The sequence below is a fragment of the Cynocephalus volans genome, chromosome 11, assembly GCF_027409185.1.
Source record: "Cynocephalus volans isolate mCynVol1 chromosome 11, mCynVol1.pri, whole genome shotgun sequence".
Lineage (NCBI taxonomy): Eukaryota > Metazoa > Chordata > Mammalia > Dermoptera > Cynocephalidae > Cynocephalus > Cynocephalus volans.
In genome coordinates this window covers 82,247,855-82,268,950 of record NC_084470.1, presented here as the reverse complement: position 1 = coordinate 82,268,950, position 21,096 = coordinate 82,247,855, and the positions used below count along the sequence as shown (strand labels likewise).

The following is a 21,096-nucleotide window of genomic DNA, read 5'->3' as shown; positions in this document are numbered from 1 at the left end:
GATGTTGAAGTAAGTTTTTAAAATGAAATGAAATAGCATTTCAATAGAACATGAGGAATTTAAGAATTCTCATTATGATAGTAATCAGTTTTTGGAATCTAAAAACAGAGATCCCTAACTTCTTCCCATGTGGGAATACTTTTAGCAAGGATTTTCTTACCAACCCCATGGGAAGACTCACCAGATCAATAAAGGAATGTCAGCCCCAAATGCAGGTCCAACAACCTGGGATAAAGAAGTAAAGATGCTATAGTCATAGCAATAGTGGTATTACCCTACACTGAAGTAATTTATCATTACTGGCATTTAGTTTAAGCAAAGGCTTTCTTGTTTTTCTGATTGTTATAACACTGAAATGAAGAATGGATCTTAATTAAAAGCACAGAATAGGGAGCCAAACTGTCTGGGTTCAAATCTTTATTCTGCCTTTTACCAGGTCAATGAAGTGACCTAATCTTTCTGTGCCTCATTTCCTTGTTTGTTAATGGGAATGAAAATAATAGTTCATGCCTCATGTTACAAGGATTGTTATATGGATGAAATACATGAATATTCATAAAGCACTTAGATCAACACCAACCAGAGAGAAAGCATAAGTATTGGCTATTATGACTATTTATTTAACACTTACTACACATCCAGGTATTATCCTCAGAGCTTACAATAAGCAGAATAATGGCCCCAATAGGTCCATGTCCTTATCCTAGACATCTGTGACTATGTTACATTACATGGCAAAAGGTAATTAAAGTTGAAGATGGAATTAAGGTTACTAATCAGTTAACTTTAAAAAGAGGAGATTATCCTAGATTAACTGGGTGGACCCAAAGTAATCATCTCAGCCCTTAAAAGAGGAAGAGAAAGGCAGAAGGATTGGTCAGAGAGATGTGAAAATCAAAGAGACAAGAGAGGTTTTAAGTGGGAGAACAACTCTGATGGATGTTGCTGGCTTTGAAGATGACGGAAGGGGCCACCAGCAAAGGAAATAGGGACCTCAGTTTCATAACCACAGGGAACTGAATCCCACCAACAACCTGAATGAGCACAAAATGATTCAAGAGTCTTCAGAAAAAAATGCATCCCTACCAATACCTAGATTTTAGTCCAGTGAGACTTGCACTGGACTTCTGACCTCAAGAACTATACGAGAATAAATTTATGTTGTTTTAGGCCACTGAGTTTGTAGTGATTTGTTACAGCAGCAACAGGAAACTTAATACAGAAGTGTATACAAATTATCTCCTTTAAATATCTCTGCAACTAATGAGAAACCGTAGCTTAGAGGGATTATGTAATTTATCAAAAATCACATGACCAGGATTTGAATCCATGGCTGTTTGACTCCAGTGCATAACCACTGAGCTTTCTGTGCCATAATTTGTACAGGGAACCTAGAATCTTAGAGGTGTTCTGAGCCTGTGAAGTCACAGAGTTCATATTATTACTTCTGGAAATGAGAGGAAAACAAACAAACAATAAAATCTTAGGCCAAAAATTGTGGATTTGCTTTTCTAAAATCAAAGTCATATTGCAAACAGCCAGGTTGAACCGCTTTTAAATTATAGGTCCAAAGGTATTTTTGTATGAGTTGGTATGACAACACAATGTGCAATTCCTGCAGTATTTAACAGGAGACACCTTCATTAAAAGGAAGGTAGAGCAGGACAAGGCAGAATTGTGAACTGATTTGTTAGACACAATCCAGTCAAGTGCTCAGCCACACAAAATAGATTTTTGGAACGGGGAGTCAATTAGTGATTTGGAGTTTGTGTTTATAAGCCAGTTAAAACAAGCATAGGTTTGTGATGCAACCTAGTTAATTTTGATTATGCTGTAAGTTAAGTCTTTGTATATAACTGTTGACATTTTTGTGTTCAAAACATTTTAAAATAATTTAATTGTATACATAAATTAAATAGTGATTATTTTCCAAGGACTTCAGTGCTTTGCACAATAATAAACCCACTTATCCTCACAGAAGTATGTATAGTAGGCAGAGGTTTTTAATTTTAATTTTAAAAAGGAATATAAAGATTAAAAGACTTAGTTAAAGACATACAAGGAGAGATTTATCCCCTCATTGTACAGTAAAGGTATAGCAGAAAGGGTATAAGTTCCAGAATCTAACCTGGGATTTCTGACGTGGCCACTTAGTACTTTGGTGTCATTAGGTCAGTTATGTAAAACCTCTGAACCTTAGTTTCCTCATTCATAAAATAGAGATAATAATTCCATTCCTTACATAGTTAGTATAAAATAATCATTCAGTAGTACCTGGTACAAAGGTACTTCAAAAGTTCATGGAAAAGTAAAATTAAAAGATAATGTGAATCCTTCCATGAACTTTTTGAAGACCTGTTGTATGTGTAGATATACTGATCAGTCAGTAACACTGAGCTTGCATTACAAATAAAATGTTAATGGGAACAGTGGCTGAGAAAGATAGAAGTTTTTTGTTTGTTGGTTGGGCATTCATCGGTTGGTTGTTTGCTCTGAAGGTTAGCAGTGGAGGCCACCTTGACACCACAGTTAGGGGGATACAGGCTCCTGCCCTCTTGCTGCCCCACAACCCTCACCTCATGAGCCAAAATGGCTGCCTGAGTTTCTGCCTCCCAGTGACGTCCCAGGCAACAAGGAGGAAGGTAGACATAGGGAGGCACTTCCTCCCTTTCAAGAGATGTCCTGGAAGTCCCATAGAACACGTTCCCGTACACCTGACTGGTCAGAAGTGTGGTTCCCTGGCTACACTTAACTGCAAGAGAGGCCAGGAAATACAGAATTTTGTTTTGTTTTGTTTTGTTTTCCTGGATGGGAATGAAAAATTGGGAGTCTGTTTTTAAGGAGAAAAGGGAAATGTTTGCTACTCTAGCAGCATCTCACAGTAATAAAAGTTAGTTCTCTGCCCCTTTCTGGCCTTGTGACCCTCCACTTTGTATGATGGTATGTCTTTCTAACATGTCCCCTACAGATAAGGAAACTCTCAGATATTAACACAGAGTTAAAAATAGGAAGCGTGTTTATGGAGAGGGTCCCTCGTACTGCAGTCCTTCCCAGGTCTGTGGTTTGGATTTTGCTTTCATCTCTTTGGTCAGCAAAAACACTGATGAGCCCAGGCCTTGGTGCCAAGGGAGAAAGAAGGCTGCTAGAAGCAATCAATGATCAAGTTGCAAATTTGAATCTTCTCCAAGCTTATGAGAAATCACAGTGAGCCACAGCCATCACTTGGCAACAAAAGCCCCATATCTATCTATCCCTCTTGACTTCTTGTTCAGGCTTCAGCCAGATCTGGGAAACATGCTGAATGTTAGATTTATTTATTTAATTATTTTTAGGATTTTTGTGCACATATTTAATTTTTGGGGGGTGTATAACATGCATACAGAAATACATGCATAAATCATTCATGTCAAGCTCGATGAATTATTACAAAGTGAATGCACTCATGTAAAGTGAATGCATTTTATGTAACCAAGAAATGAAACCAACTTCACTCATGTTTCCTGACAACTACTTTCTCCCTCCTCCCCAAGAGTAATTGATATCTTAACAGTTAACATTGTAGATCAATTTTGCCTTTTTTTATAAAGCTGTTTTGTTACAGAAAAATTTGAACATATGCAAAATAAACAAAATAGTATAGTAGACCTGACAGCTACTAATCATGTGCCTAAATGATAGATTTATTGTGGTCAGTTGATCACAAATCAAAAATACAGATTCAAATCTCATTTGGGGGAGAAATGAATTCACTGATGCATTTGAGAATAGAAAGGAAGACAAAAATTTCTGATGGGATATTTATGACAAGATTTGATTTTTTAGTTTGCTTCTTGGTAGATGAACTTGGGTTTGTCAGTGAATAAGAAACTTATGATAGATAAGAAAGCTTTCTCCAGCCTAGCATAGAGGCTATTGGTAGCAAATGCATTTTGATTGAGCCAGTATTCTATTATATATTGTATCATTCAAAGCATAAATCAAAATCAAAATTCCAAGGATTAGGAAGGAATTGGTAAAGGACCACAAGAAGGTTTACATTATGTAGTGATAAAAAATTAAAATCCAAGGATTAAATATTTCTTCATAAGAACTGTATAAACGGATAAATATGTCTACTATGTAAATCACACAATACATTTGAATAATTATAATCTATCTTTTTTGTAAGTTTTTATATCAGCACAATAACAGCTTTGCAATTGTGAATCAACCATGGTAATGTGGATCTAAGTCAGTGAGACACCTAAATTACAGAATCATTTTGAAGAAATGAGGGTTGTTGCTTTCAAGTATGAAGCTAGTAAATGGATTACTGCCCCACAGAGGTCTTAGAAAAGCTGCTCAGAATAGATAACAAGGACTTATACTGCAAATAGTGATTTCTGAGCTCTTAAGAAGAAGTTTTCTTTCATTCACCTCAAAATACTTTGAGTACCTACTATATGCTCAGCACTAGATGTTTTTTTTTTTTTTTTAATCAGAGGAGTCCATTTCTTTGTTTGTAGCTTTTCAGAGCATACAGACAGATAACACAGGACAGTTACAATAAAACTCAATTAGTAAAGTACAGGATGCACAGGAATTACCTGAGAAGGCTACACCTCCAAATCAGGGATCAGAGCAAGCTTTCTAGAGAATGTAGTGTCTGTAGCAAGACTTGAAAGATGACCTGGGTTTGCTGGAGAAGAGTGCTCCAGGCAGAAGGAACAACATGGGCAGAGGCACAGAGGCAAGGCGTGGCATTGGTATTGTCTTAGTCCAGTCAGGCTGCTGTAACAAAATACCTTAGAGGGGTAATTTATACAGAATAGAAGTTTATATCTCACACTTCTGGAGGCTGGGAAGTCAAAGATTAAGGTGCCCGTAGATATGGTATCTGGTAAGGGTTCACTCTCTGCTCCATAGATGGCATCTTGTTGTTGTGGCCTCACAAGGTGGAAAGGGCATGGCAGCTCCCTTCAACCTCTTTTATTAGAGCACGAATCCCACTCATGAGGATGGAGACCACATGATTTAATCACTTCCCCAAAGGCCTCACTTTTTAATACACCACAATGGTTTCAACATGAATTTGAAAGGACACAGTCAGACCACTGCAGGTATTTGGGTAATAGAATGTTCAGTGCATCTTAGTGTAAAGTGCCATAGGAGGGGAGGGTGTGGAGAGAGTCAGCTATAGCGGTAAGATGGGATCTTATTGTCAATGGCATTGTAAGCCAAATTAAGGAGTTTGGGCTTTATTCCACAGGCACAAGGAGGCAACAGAATAAAATCAAAGTAGCAGAGTTGCTAGATAAAATTTATGTTTTTAAAAGAGGACCATGTTGGCAGTGGATGGGTTGGAGCAGTAGGAGGACTGGAGGCAAGAACCCCAGTTAGCAACGATGCACCAATCCCAGCAAGAGAGGAGAAAAGCGTATGCGGCAGATAGAAATGTAGGTGTCATGTGTATGGGGATAGTAGCTGACCCATGGCAGTGGATGCAGTTATCTAGGAAGTAGATATTATTAAATGGCAGGGACTGTACCTCTTATCTCTGAAGCTCATGGACACTCACATTATGAGATACCCATTTTTACAATCTCATTTAGTAACTGATTTTTAAAGTAAAGGTCAACTTATGTCACCTGGTGTGCTCAAATATTCTAAATTTTGAAATTGCTAACAATTCAGTATAGAAGAGAGTATTTTTGGTTTTGGGTTTTGTTTTTTTGGCTTTTTGTTTTGCTTTTTGTTTTGTATTTAAGTCATTCAGTACTGGGTAAAGCTACTATGCAGAAAGCAGGTTTTCTGAATAAACAGAAATGTCCTGCCTTTTTGAGCATCCAGTAGTATTTCAGCCGATGTCAATGTTGTAGTGCTGTTCTATTCATTCATTCTCTTAAATCCACCTGCTTTCCAAAAAGACAAGTTAAAACTGGATCTTTTGTCTCCTTTAAGCAAAGTAAAATTGAAAAAGAATCTTGAGAATGTGAACAGGCACGATTTGCAAAAAGAAATTAAGTCAGTTGGCATATTTTAAAGACTGTTTAAGTTATCTCTATCACCTACTGGTACTTAGCTAGTTCTTTCTTAAAAGCAGGGCTCTCATTTGAATGCTATTGCTTATAATAGTAAATATTTTGTTGCAATAGCCTCAGTTCAGAAGAAAGTCAAAGAATGGCCCATTATTTCTAATTAAACACATTAAAATCGTTTCAAATGTTCTATGTAGCATTTAATACTATAGAAATCTAAATGCTTTTTAAAGAAAGGAATGGTAAAGATTTTTCTCTAAATATTAATAGAAATAATCCAGGCAGTGTTTTTAAAATCTATTTACCAATTCTTAATGTATTTCCTGCATATATATAGAAGCTGGCTTTAAGGTGCAGTGAGCATTATATGCTGTATGGCTCCATTTATATGACATTCCTGAAACAGGCACAACTTTAGGGACAGAAAACAGTGGCCACTGCTCATGAGAGGCTGGGTGGGGGTGAGGAGGTTGACTGTTGAGAGGCACAGGGAAGGTTTTGGGGGTGAGGGAACTTTCCAGCTCTTGAATATGAGACAGGTTACATGTCTCCATTCATTTGTTAAAACTCACAGAACTGTACACCAAAAAAGGTGAGCTATTATACTGTATGTAATAAATTATACTTTAGTTTAAAAAATAATTACATGTAATTTTACATTCATCTCATCCTAATTGAGTAGTTCCTTATAGGAGTTTAAAAACTACAAAAATCCTCCCAACTGGTCACTTTTGTCCTTTGCGAAACATTGAGTAATTCGATGATGGTACTTAAAAGCAGAATCTAAACTTTTGCTAGTGTATTAGTCAGTTTTTGTTGCCTATAACAAAATACCTGGCACTGGGTGATTTATAAAGAAGAACTAAATTTATTGCTTACAGTTCCTGATGCTGGGAAGTCCAAAGTCCATCCGGTGGTGGCGACAGTGACCTAGGGGTCTCACATTGCAAGATGGTGGAAGCAGAGAGAGCAGAGAGAGAGAGACAGACTCTACTCTTCTTTTGAAGCCCTCAGAACCACACCCCTGACCACCATTTTTAATCCATTCACTACTGCATGTTCCTACAATCCAATCACCTCTTCAAGGCTCCACCTTTCAATTACCATAATAGGATTTCCCATCCTCTTAACAGTCACAGTGGGGGCCAAGTTTCTAATGCATAATACTTGGGGGACACACCTGAAGCTTTAGGGAGTTTTGGGGGGGACATAATTCAGTCCACTAAATTCCACCCCTGGCCCTCCAAAACTCATGTCCTTTTCACATGCAAATACATTCATTTCATTCCCAAAGTCTTAACTTGTTTCAACTCAAGTCCAAAGTTCAAAGTCTCATCTGTGAAATCAATACAAGTTATCTACTTCCAAGATACAATGTTTGGACAAACACAGGGCACATATTCCCATTCCAAAATAGAGAAATAGGCCGAAAGAAAGGAGAAACAGGTCCAAAACAAGTCCGAAACCCAGCCGGACAGGCAGTAAATCTCAAAGCTTGTGAATCTTGTAACTTGACTCCATGTTCGATCTCCTCTGCATGCTGGTGTGTGGGTTGGGTGCCCAAGTCCTTGGGCAGCTCTTCTCCTACTGCTTTCCTGGTCTTAGGTGATGCTTTAGTTCTTGCAGGCTGGTGTTGCACCCTGGTAACTCCACAGATCTGGGGTCTCCATGGCAGTCTTGCTCTCATGGCTCCACTAGACATGGTGTTGACAGGGTTTCTCTGCTGCATCTCTGACCCCACGTTTCCACTTGGTATTGCTCTAGTGAAGGTTGCCTAGCAAAGGTGACTCTGCCCCTGTGACAGATCTCTTCCTTGGCTCCCAGACTTTTCCATATATCCTCTGAAATCGGGGTGGAGGCTCCCAAGCCTTCCCAGCTCTAGCTTTCTGCGAGGCTGCAGACCCAGCACCATGTGGATGCCGCCAAGGCTTCTGGCTTGTATTTTCCAAAGCTGCATGACCAGCCACACCTGGGGCCAGGTTGCCCACAGCTGGAGCAGCCAAAGCAGCTGGGGTGCTGGTGCTGGAAGCAGCTTTCTGAGGTGGCCCTTGGCAGTGAGCCCGTGGAGGGTGCCTCAGACCTGTTCCCTGAGACTATTTTGACTACCTAGGCCTTTGGACCTGAAATGGAAGGGTTGGCCCCAGAGTATTCTGTAATGTCTTCAGGGCCTTTTTCTCCTTCTCTTCATAATCCTTTTCTTTTGCACTAATCTTCTTAGCTAATGGTCACTGGGCTGTACCATTGCATGCTCTCTGCTTCTCTCCCACATGGCCAGGTTGCAAATTTTCTAAATTTTTATGCTCTGCTTCCCTTTTAAATTCTGGCTTTATATTATGCCTTTGCCACCAAAACTCAGAGTAGGCTCTTGCAAGTACCCATGCAGCTTCCTTAATGCTTTGCTGCTTAGAGATATTTTTCACCAAGTTGTGAACTCTGGCTCACAACTCTTAAATTCCAACTTCCACAAATTCCTGGGTCATGGACGCAATGCAGCCAAGTTCCTTGCCAGTTCACAGCAAGGGTGACCTTTTCCCCAGTTTCTGATAAACTCCTTCTTATTTCTATCTGAGACCTCTTTAGAAGGGTCTTTATAGTCCATATTTCTATCAGCATTCTGCTCACCACCACGTAACCAGTCTCTAAAACTTCCCCTGGTTTTCTTGTCTTCTAAATTCCCACCAGCAGCCAGGCTTTTTCTAGCTTGTTCCTCCAAATTCCTCCAGCCTCTCCTCAACACCCAATTCCAAAGTCCCTTCCACATTTTCAAGTATTTGTTATAGCAACGCCCCACTTCTCTGGTACCAATTTTCTGTATTAGTCCGTTTTTGTTGCTTATAACAAAATACTTGGAACTGGGTAATTTATAAAGAAAATGAAATTTGTTGCTTACAGTTTCTGAGGCTGGAAAGTCCAAAGTCCATCTGGTGGTGGCAACAGCGACACGGGTCTCACATTGCAAGATGGTGGAAGCAGAGAGAGAGCAAGAGAGAGAGGAAGACTCTCCTCTCAGAACCACGCCCCTGACCACCATTTTTAGTCCATTTACTACTTCATGGTTCTACAACCCAATCACCTCTTCAAGGCTCCACCTTTCAATTACCATAATAGGATTTCCCACTCTCTTAACAGTCACAATGGGGGCTAAGTTTCTAATGCATAAAACTTGGGGGACACAATTCAAGTTTCAGGGAGTTTGGGGGGGAACATAATTCAATCCACTATAGCTAGTGACCAGGATAATTCTGTCAGTGCCAGGATCACTTGGTATTTCCATCACTGCCACTCCTAGAGGCCACAGCCTTACTTTGGTAAAGATGTCTCTAGAAACTCTGTTACTATCCAGCAGATCTGTTGGGTGGTACTTCCTGTTGGCTCAAGCTCTTATATGAAGAACAGGGTTTCCTTGGCCAAATAGTTTCTATCTCCATCCCGTGCCCATGACTTCGCACTTCCTGGCTCCTGTCTTATCACAACGGAGTCTATTTTTCTTCATACTGTTCAAAATGCTGCTTCCTTCCCTGTTAGCCTTCCATTGCCACCTTCACCCAAAGAGCCTGACGCTGTTATCCTCCCCCTTATCCACAGTTGACCCGACTAAACAGCTGTTCTTGCACAGCTGTCAGATGGGTGTGGAAGCTCGGTGGGTTTTAGTTCATCTACCCTTGGGTTCACAGCTGTGATCTCAGAAAATCCTTACTCCTGTACCCTTAACTCCAAATTAACCTCTAACTGTTGAACTTTGAAGCACAAAGGAGGATTTTATTTAACAGGTGTGTTGCTGTTGCTTTCAGGAACCAGATGAGTTGATTACAGATTGATGTCCCTGCCTTGTGGCTGGAGGGAAGGTACTCGTGTTGTCCACTAACTTGTCATGTTGTTATTCAGCTCTGGGGGCTGTGCCCAGCGCTAGGAATACACAGATGAATAAGAAACAAGAGCCCTTGAGGAGCCCACAGTCTGTTTAGAATGTGGAAAATGAAGCCACTAAGCCATCAATTACAGTGGGATAGACTATATGATTCAGGCGACCACATGATTATTCTGCAGAGTAGAATATTTTAAAAGGAAAAGGGGGAATTGTTGGTAATTACCTCCAGTACAACGCATATAAACTATGACCATCTGAGGACACCGGACATTGCCATTCTGTCTAAAATGGAGGTGTTTATCAGCCAGCGAGATGCACAGAGAAGAGATGCTGTCTCCACTGTGGGGAATAGGAGAGCCGCCCCATACGGACAGGCATCTCAAAGGAAGTGACATAAAACAGAGCGAAGCAAGAGAGTAGGGAAAATGCCATCTAAACAAAAAGGATTCATGGATGAGAAGTGACACTGGAAATATATTTTTTTATTCCAATTGTGTCTGTGGCAAAGTTTATATATGCTTATGGATGTAAAAATGCCTGGCTTGAGTTCTTTCCCAGATAAAGAGCCATCCCTCTCCTTCAGAGGAGATGATTGTTGCAAGAAGATGATTTTCCTTAAAGGGGAAATTGAGATGCCTGGGTCAATATGCAAGAGTCTCAGAGGGTAGAAAAGAGCCTCCTTCCCTATCTGGCGTTCCCAACCTGTACCTCCATCTCTCTCATGCTTTCAGCTGAAAAGAGAAGAGAAAAGGGTCTATTTGTCTTGTAACTCCCATACCCTATGAGAATATTATAATAAGGATTTAAGAGAGAAGACAGTCAAGAGAGGGTCAAAGCAATCCTAGGCTTGGTTTAGGATGGGACTCCTGGGAAAGCATCATAATCACGTCCTCTCTGTGAGGTCTCCACCCTCCTCCACCAACACATACCTACAAATCTTCCCCTATTAACCACCAGACGGCTTAAGTTTCTGTGTGTGTGTATCAGTGTCATTATTCACATGAATTATTTATGCCTAAACGGCATGCAACATACTAATTGCTATGCACATTATTTATTGTGTCAGATGAAGTTAAATGGAGGTTTTATTTGCTTCCTTATTTAATTTTAGTGCATGGAAAGAGCAAAACATTGAAGACAGAAAGACCGTGGGTCAAATCTTGGCTCAGCCACTTACCACCTGTGTGGTGTTAGACAAGTTACATAGTCTCTGAGTCTTGTTTTCCTTATTTGTAAAATGGGGCCAGGAATCCTTCACTTGCAGGGCTGTTCCTTCTGCTGGGTGGCATTGCATGGTGCACACTCCTAGCAAGAGGCGGGCTAAAGACAGGCAAAGAAACACGAGGTTTCCTTTGGACAAATTTTTCCCAACTCTGTCCCTTTCCCATTTCTCTCACATTCTGGGGAACTCCTTTTGTTATCTCAGTGTACCCTAGTTACAAACAAAGATAAAAATACAATAATGTGTGTATAGCATTTACCATAGTGGCTTCTATACAGGCTCTCTGAAAAAGGTATCTGATGCTGTTTATACTATTTTTAATATTACTTATATTTTTATTGTGTTGTTCAAACACCTTGAGAGTAATGAAACTGGGCTAAAAAGAAGGGTTAGCACAGACCTTTCTTTTTTAGGATAGTCAACTGAGTTTAATTACTTAAGCCTTCTAAAATTAACAAATTTCACTCAAATATTATTTTAAAGAAATTGCTGCCAAATGTCTAAAGTTGTATCAAATAAAATAAATCAAAAAATAAAGTAAAATAAAATTGTATCAACTAAATTTTGCAGATGACCACATCGTTTTTAAATCCATCCTTCACATTTAGTTTTTATCGATTATAAAAGTTAAGGCCACTTTAAAAAATCTTTTGTCAGTGTTCTGATTTCGGTGAAGCTGGTTAATGAATCTGAATGTGCTAGGTATTGGAATGCACTTCAAGACAGTTTTTTATTGTTAAAACTGGGTGAATTAATTCATATCCATACCCAGCATAAATGTTTTATTTACTGGGAGTATCTACCTATACCACATTATTTTAGTCATGTGACATTTCTCACTCAATCCCCAAAATCCCACATGCATTTGCCCACAGCCCAATCAATGTTCTGTATCCCTGCTCTCACTCAGAATTCGAAGAGAAAAAACATCAATGCAATTATTACATACTACTTTTGCCTTTTTTTCTACTGATGTGTTTAAGATAGGAGAAAGCAAGAGCTTTCCCTTGAACTAAGAATGTTGACTGTTTTAACATTATTGAGAAAATACAAGAGTGCATCTACCATTGCCTTTGGATAATTTTTAAAAGAAAGGAGAAGGAAGCAGAATTCTCCTTGTATTCTGCATTTATGCTTTTGCAATTTCCACTGGCTGGAATGTCTTTTCTTCGCAACACAGAAAACCACTTCTTATCACTCAAGGTCCAGCTTCATTGTTACTCACTGTGGGAAGCCTTCCCAAACACCAGTAGGCAAGATTAATTACTCTTTCTTCTGTTTTCCCCTCGTGGTTTCTTTCTGTCCAGTTGTATCACTTAATGTCAATACTGTGTATATGTCTATTTATGCAGAAGCCCACTCACATGGATTCTTGCAGAGCCTTTATCTTATACATCTTTATATCCTCAGCCTCTGTTCCATACTTGTTTGTTCATTTTAGCATTCGTTTATTCATGACATACTTAGTACCTGCTGATTCCATTAGCTAGTGCTGTATAACAAATCACCCTCAAACCTAATGATGTCACACAATAATCATTTTATTATCTCTCATGGTTTCTACAGGTCAGAAATTCAGGAAAGGCTCGGTTAGCTGGGTAGGATTTTCTCAGCATGTCAGCCTGTGGCTGCGGTCAGGGGGCAGCCGGAGCCCAAGCCCCTGAAAGATGGCTTTCCACATGCAGTCCCAAGGCCTCTCTTTATGGTCTCTGTGTGGGCTAGTGTGGACTTCTTCTCGACATGATGTCCTCAGGGGGAGTCAGAATGCTTACCTGAGGGGCCGGCCTGTGGCTCACACGGGAGAGTGTGGTGCTGATAACACCAAGGCCAAGGGTTTGGATCCCTATACAGCGTTGGCCCGTTAGCTCATTTGGAAGAGCATGGTGCTGACAACACCAACTGGGAATATTCAAGCTAGCAAGGTGGAAGCTGATTCACCTAGTCTCTGCAGACACAAAATGTCACTGTATTCGTCTGTTTCTGTTGCTTATAACAGAATGCCTGAAACTGGGTATTTGATAAGAAAATCAAATTTATTTCTTACAGTTTTGGATGCTGGGAAGTCCATGGTCCAGGTAATACATCTGGTGAAGGCCTTTTTTCCAGTGGGGTGACTCTCTGCAGCAACTCAGGGTATCACATGGAGAGAATGGGCTGAGCAAGAGAGAGCTAACTTTCTCACTTACTCTCCTTTTAAAGCCATCAGAACCACTCGCATTACTCCATGAATGGATCAATCCATTCACAAGGGCACAGTCCTCATAATCTAATCACCTCTTAAAGGTCCCACCTTTTAAATACCATAGTTGGATTTCTTACCCTATTAACACTGTTACAGTGGAGATCAAGTTTCCAATCCATGAACCTTTGGGGGGACACATTTGGTCCATAACAGTCACTGTCCCTGCATTCCATTGGTTACCAGTGAATCACAAGGCTTACCAGATTCAATGGGAGAGGAGTTAAGCTCTTCATTTCCCCACCCCCAGCTTTACTGAGGTATACTTCACAAATGAAAATTGTATATATTTAAGGTGTGCGAGGTGAAGTTTTGATATATGTATACATTGTGAAATCATTATGGCCATCAATCTAATTAACATATCCATCACCCCATATAGTTACCATTGTGTGTGTGTGTGTGTGTGTGTGTGTGTGTGTGTGTGTGTGTGTGTGTGTGTGGTGAGAACAATTAAGATCAGCTCTCTTATTAAATTTCAAGTATACAATACAGTACTATTAACTAAAGTCACCATGCTGTACATTAGATTTCCCGAATAAGTTCATCTCCCATAACTGAACCTTTGTACCCTTTGACCTACATCTTCCCATTTCTGCCACCTTCCAGCCCCTGGCAACCACCATTCTACGCTCTGCTTTTATGAGTTCAACTTTTTAAAATTCCACTTATGAGTGAGATCATGCAGTATTTGTCTTTTTGTGTCTGGCTTATTTCACTTAGCATAATGTTCTCCAGGTTCATCCATGTTGTCGCCAATGGCCGGATTTCCTTCTCTTTTTAAGGCTGAATTATCTATTTTCATATAATTATTCTGTGTGGTATATAATCTATTTTATGTACCACATTTTCTTTATCCATTCATCTGTCAACAGACCTCTTAATGGGAGAGTGGCGAGATTCTAGGAGAGTACGTAAGGTGGAAAATCTTACTGTGGCCACCTTAGGAAAATGCAATCTGGAACACCTGTCTTGTGTGTGCCTTGTGCCAGGCCCTGAGGATACCACGGTAAATAAGACAGACATGGTCCCTTCCTCTTGGAATTTGCATAAGGAAGAGACAGAATATGAATAAGTTAAAAAGAAAATATCTTTAGGCTGGCTGATTAGCTCAGCTAGTTAGAGCGTGGTGCTGGTAACAGCAAGGTCCAGAGTTGTACTGGACCTTGGCCCTGTACCAGCCAGCTATGAATGAATGAAAGAAAGAAAGAAAGAAAGAAAGAAAGAAAGAAAGAAAGAAGAAGAAGGAAGGAAGGAAGGAAGGAAGGAAGGAAGGAAGGAAGGAAGGAAGGAAGGAAGGAAGGAAGGAAGGAAGGAAGGAAGAGAAAGAAAGAAAGAAAGAAAGAAAGAAAGAAAGAAAGAAAGAAAGAAAGAAAGAAAGAAAGAAAGAAAGAAAGAAAGAAAGAAAGAAAGAAAGAAAGAGAAAGAGATAATTTATTTAGCCATAAAGAAAAAAAATAATTATATAGTGCATGTCAAGAAAGGCCTCATTAAAGAAATAAATTTTTTAGCAGAAATCTAAATAAAAAAGCAACCAGTAATGCCAAGAATTGGGAGAAGTACCTTCCAGGTGGAAGCCCCAACTAGGGCAAATTTCTTGAGATGGAAATGAGATTGGCTTATTTGAGAAGAAAGAGGAAGGCCAGCATGACTGAAGTGTCACGTGTTGAAGAGGAGAGTAATAAAATCTGAGGTCCCAGAGATGGGTTGTGTCCAGAAACAGAGGTCCTTGAAGACCATAAAATGTTGGATGTTATTTTAAATGGAATGAGAAGTCATTTGAGGTTTGAAAGCAAGGATGTGACATAACCTGGTTAAAAGATAACTCTGGCTGCTGTGGTAGAGAGTGGGTTGAAAGAGAAAGGAGGGAGAAATGAATGCGATTAGGAAACAACTTATCTTCAGAGCAAACGTTACTGGAGGCTTGATTTAGGGTAATAGTAGTGGAAATGGAGAAAAAGATATCGTGTATTTTAAAGGTAGAACTGGATGAACATAAATTTCATCCATACGATCACATTTTATGATGAGTTGTGTATGATCTGTAATGGATCTCCCCTTGGCCATTAGATTATAAGTCTCTAAAGGATAGGGACTAGTGCTTACTCATATGTGTATTTTCCAAAACCGTAAGTACTCAACAAATATTTGTTGAAGTGAATTTCATTCGTTGTCAGACAGCTTCTCATGTCTTAAAATTACCTGTAATTTTCTGATTAAATTTATTGGAACTATTTCTTAGAAATGTATAAAACCGACTTTTTTTTTTTAATAGATTTCTACTTGAGGTTTCCAATTAAAAAATGGACAGGGCTGTATTTTAGTAGGTTCTTTCTCCTCCCTGAAGCCCTCCACAGAAACAGAGGTGGATGGATGGATGGATGGATGGTCAAATGGATGGTTGGGTGAGGTGCTGTCACCCTTGCACTTTTATAAAAGAGGAATGGACATGGAGGTTGTTAGTGATGACTTTCACCTTCCGTATTCTGATGGACAGGAGTTATTTATAATTTATGATCTGTTGTATAAGTTCTACTGAGTTGGTGTACTGAGGTAAACGTCTCACACTGCCTACCAAACTCAAAAAACTTCATTTTGCACTTTGACGTATTTTCCACTTCATGATTTTTTTGTGTATATTTTCTAATTCTATTTTAATGCAGATTTCATTGCTAGAACAGTTTCTATGGAAAGATTAGAGTATTTGACCCTGTGTGAAGCTGAAATCCTGAAAGAAATAATTGTAATTTAGGTAGAATATATAAAAATCTATCCTGTTTTTTAAAAAAGAGATATTATATACTAATCTTTTACATTCAAATGCTAGAGAAAGAGGCACCTTTAACTTTAGCTTAAAGATTTCTTTAGGCACCTAATTTTCCCTAGTATTTATTAACTTACTTAACTGGGAAAATTATAGTATTTTAAAGTTTGATATAAATCTTATGGTTTTTCTACTTCAGATGATTAAAAAAGCCTTTTACCTCACTATATTCATTATTTCTTTATTAGTATACCCTGGTTTTAATAACTTTGTCTTCTAGTTTATTTCATTTACTTACATTATGTCTCATTCCAAAAAGAATTTGAGACAATTTGTCAAAGTACACACAAAGCGAACACTGAGGAGAAAATATATACCTGGATTCCAGTGGCCACGAATGTAAGTTACAGCAGGACAGCATAAATCCTCACCAGTGAATCTTTATTGCCTATTACAGAGCAGGCTCCATAGTACATGTTCAACACTTGTAGAATGAATGAGGTTTACAAAACATACACCAACAGATACATTCACTTAGTTGAGATCCACAATTTTGGCTCAGAGCTTTGTACTAACAAATGAACAGAGAAAAAATGCTGCTAATACCATCCACAGTATCCATAAGATGAAATAAAACCATTTGATGAGGAGATATGCAACTCTTCCTTGGCTAAGAAATGCATATGTGTATGTCCAAATCCAACGGATGCTCATGGAGAGAACTCTGAGTAATGAGGTACTAACCCTCAACATGCTTAAAATAAAATACGATCAATTTTATTGTTTTATTTATTTATTTTTGGGGTTTTTTTTTATTGAAACATAACTTGATTGTACATATCTGTGGGGTACTGCATTGAATATCAATACCTGTGTGCAATATGTGATGCTCAAATCAGGATAATTAATATAATTAACACTGTACAATGTAACCATTTTTTGTGGCTCTGTATCAGTTTTTCACTAACCCCCTCCTTCTCCTCCTCTCTCATCTCTGGTGACCTCAGTTCTGTTCTCTCCTTTTGAAAGTTCAGCATATTATTGTGAATGTTGTGTCTTTCTTTCTTTTCTTTTTTAAAATTTATTTGTTTGTTTTGTTGTGTTGTGTTTTGTTTAACTCCCACTTTTGAACGAGGACATGTGGTATTTCTCTTTCTGTGCCTGGCTTATTTCACTGAGCATAATTTTGTCCGAGTTCATCCATGTTGCTGTGAATGACAGAATTTCATTCTTTTTTATGACAGAGTAGTTAGTATTCCATTGTGTATATATATCACATATTCCTTATCTAGTCATCTGTTGATGGACATTTAAGTTGGGTCCAACTCTTGACTGTTGTAAACAGAGCTGTGGTAAACATGGGAGTGCAGGTATCCCTTCAACATGATGATTTCCATTCCTTTGAGTGTACAACCAGTAGTGAGGTTACTGAATCATATGGCAGTTCTATCTGTAGTTGTTTGAGGAACCTCCATACCGTTTTCCATAATTGCTGTACTAATTTACAGTCCCACCAACAGTGTAGGAGGTTCCCCTTTCTCTGCATCCTCACCAGCATTTGTCATTCTATGTCTTTTTGATAATGGCCAGTCTAACTGGGGTGAGATGAAATCTCAGTGTGGTTTTGAGTTGCATTTCCCTGATGCTTAGTGATGTTGAGCATTTTTTCATGTGTTTTTTGGTGATTTGTATATCTCCCTTTGAGAAATGCCTGTTAGCTCCTTTTCCCACTTTTAAATCAGGTTACTTGTTATTTTATGGAACAACAAAAGACCCCAAATAGCCAAAGCAATCCTGATCAAAAGAAAATAAAGACTGAGGCATTACACTACCTGACTTCAAATTATACTACAAAGCTATAGTAACCCAAACAGCATCTTTTTCTGTCTCTTTAATTTTTTTCAGCAGTGATTTGTAGTTCTTGTGGAGATCTTTCACTTTCTTGGTTAAATTGATTCCTGGGTACTGTGTTTTATTGGTGACTATTGTAAATGGGCTTATGTTCTTGAAATCTTTTTCTACTAGTTCACTGTCAGAGTATAAAAAATGCTACTGATTTTTGCATGTTGATTTTGTATCCTGCTATTTTACTGAAATCATTTATCAGTTCTAAGCATTTTTTGGTAGTATTTGGGTTTTCTATATATAGGATCATGTCATCTGCAAACAGGGACAGTTTGACTTCATCTTTTACAATCTGGATGCCCTTTCTTTCTGTTGCCTGATTGCCCTAGCTAGTGCTTCCAATACTGTGTTAAATAGGAGTGGTGACAGTGGGCATCCTTGTCTTGTTCCTGTTCTTAAGAGAAAGAGTTTTAGCTTTTACCCATTCAGAATGATATTGGCAGTGGGTCTGTAATATATGGCTTTCATTATGTTGAGATATTTTCCTTCTACTCCTAATTTGCTGAGAGTATCATGAAGGGATGTTGAATTTTGTCAAATGTTTTTTCTGCAGCTATGAGATAATCATGTGGGTTTTGTCCTTGATTTTGTTGATGTGGTGTATCACATTTGTTGACTTACATATATTGAATCATCCTTGCATCACTGGGATGATTCCCACTTATCATGGTGTATAGTTGTGTGTGTGAGAGAGTGTGTGTGTGGGTGTGTGTGTGGGTGTTGTTGTATTCTGTTTCCTAATATTTTGTTGAAGATATCTGTGTCTATGTTCATCAAAGTTGTTAGCCTGTAGTTTTCTTTTTATGTTGTATCTGTGTCTGGTTTTGGTATGAAGGTGATGCTGGCCTTGTAGAATGAATTCCAGAGAATGGCCTCTGTTTCAATTTTTTGGAATAGTTTGAAGAGAATAAGAGAATTGGTATTAATTCCTCTTTAAAGGTTTGGTAAAATTCAGCAGTAAAACCACCCAGTCCTGGGATTTTCTTTGTTAGGAGACTGCTGATTACTGCTTCAATCTTGTTGCTTGTTATTGGTCTATTCAGGTTTTGTATTTCTTCTTGGTTCAGTCTTGTTAGTTTGAATTTGTCCAGAAATTTGTCTATTTCCTCCAGGTTTTCAAATTTGTTGATGTATAGTTGTTTATAATAGTTTCTAATGATTCTTGTATTTCTGTGGTATTGGTTGTAAGTTCTCCTTTTTCATTTCTTATTTTTGTTATTTCAATCTTCTCTCTCCTTTTCTTAGTTAACCTAGCTAATGGTTTGTCTATTTTGTTTATCTTCCCCCCAAAACAACTTTTTGTTTCATCGATCTTTTGTGTAATTTTATGGGTCTCTATTTCATTTAGTTCTCCTCTGATATTAATTATTTTTTTCCATCTACTAATTTCGGGATTGGATTGTACTTGTTTTTCTAGTTCTTTGAGGTGAAACATTAGGTTGTATATTTGAAATATTTCTATTCTTTGATGTAAGCATTTATTGCAATAAACTTTCCTTCTACTACTGCTTTTGCTATATCCCACAGGTTTTGGCACGATGTGTCTTTATTTTCATTAGTTTCAAGAAATGTTTTGATTTCCTGTTCAATTTCTTCTTGCACTCAGGACATTCAGGAACATGGTGTTTAATTTCCATGTACTTGCATAGTTTCCAAATTTGTATTGTTATTGGTTTCTAGTTTCAATCCATGTGATCTGAAAAGATCCTTGAAATGATTTCCATTTTTAAAAATTGTTTAAACCTGATTTGTGACCTAATATGGTCTATCCTGGAGAATGTTCCAAGTGCTGATGAGAATAATGTATATTCTGTGGTTGCTGGATGAAATGTTCTGTAGATACCTGCCGAGTCCAATTGGTCTAACATGTAGTTTAAATCCTGTGTTTCCTCTGTTGATTTGTTGCCTAGATGATCTGTCCAGTGCTGAGAGACAGGTATTCAGTTCCCCTACTGTTATTGTATTAGGGTCTATCTCCTTCTTTAAGTCTAACAGTGTTTGCTTTACATATCTGGGTGTTCTGGTGTTGGGTGTATATATGTTTATAATTGTTATTTCTTCTTGCTAGATAGATCCCTTTATCATTATATAATGGCCTTCTTTGTCTCTTTTTATAGTTTTTTGTTTAAAGTCTATTTTATCTGATATAAGAATATCTACTCCTCATTTGTGGTTTCCATTTGTGTGGTATATCTGTTTCCATCCTTTCACTGTTAGATTGTGTGTGTCTTTACAGGTGAGATGAGTCTCTTGTAGACAGCATATAGCAGCATATGGCTTTTTAATCCAGTCAGTCAGTCTGTGTCTTTTGAGTGGGGAATTTAATCCATTTATATTTAGGGTTGTTATTGAAAGATACTTTCTTGCTCTTGACATTTAATTGCCTTTTGTTTGGCTGATGTAAATATTTTTCATTCCGTTCCTTTTTATTGTATGCCTTAGATGTTCATTGTTTTTTGTTTGTTTGTTTGTTTTTCGAGGTGGTAAAATGTAGTTTCTTACTCTTTCTCATTTGCATATCTTCTCTACCAGTGGTATTTGTTCTATCTCATGTATTCATGGTGGTGATTATTGTTTTTTGGGTTCCAGGTGCAGGACTCCTTTAAGGATTTCTTGTACAGCTGGTCGTTGTTGTGTACTCCTGCAGCTTTTCTTTGTCTGGGAAATACACATTTCCCCTTCATTTCTGAAGGATAGCCTTGCTGGGTGTAGTATTCTTGGCTGGCAGTTTTTTCATTTAGTACTTTAAATATATTATCTCATTCTCTTCTGACCTGTAGGACTTCTGCTGAAAAGTCTGCTGTTAGTCTCATGGGGACTTCCTTATAAGTGACTTGAGTCTTTTATCTTGCTGTGTTTAGGATTTACTCTTGTCTTTGAGTTTTGACAGTATGACTACAATGTGTCTTAGAGAGGACCTTTTTGGATTGAATCTGTTTGGGGACCTTTGAGATTCTTGGATTTAGAAGCCTGTATTTATACCAATACCTGGGAATTTTTCCACTATTATTTCAATGCCTTTTCCTTTTTCCTCCCCTTCTAGAACACCCATGATTCAGATGTTTGTGCACTTAAGGTTGT

At 38.3% G+C, this 21,096-nt stretch overlaps 1 protein-coding gene across 1 annotated transcript in view; it reads left to right on the top strand.

Moving 5' to 3' along the window:
• CNTN3 (contactin 3) overlaps positions 1-21,096 on the top strand; it is a 201,341-nt gene that overhangs the window by 113,188 nt on the left and 67,057 nt on the right. The window lies entirely within an intron of this gene.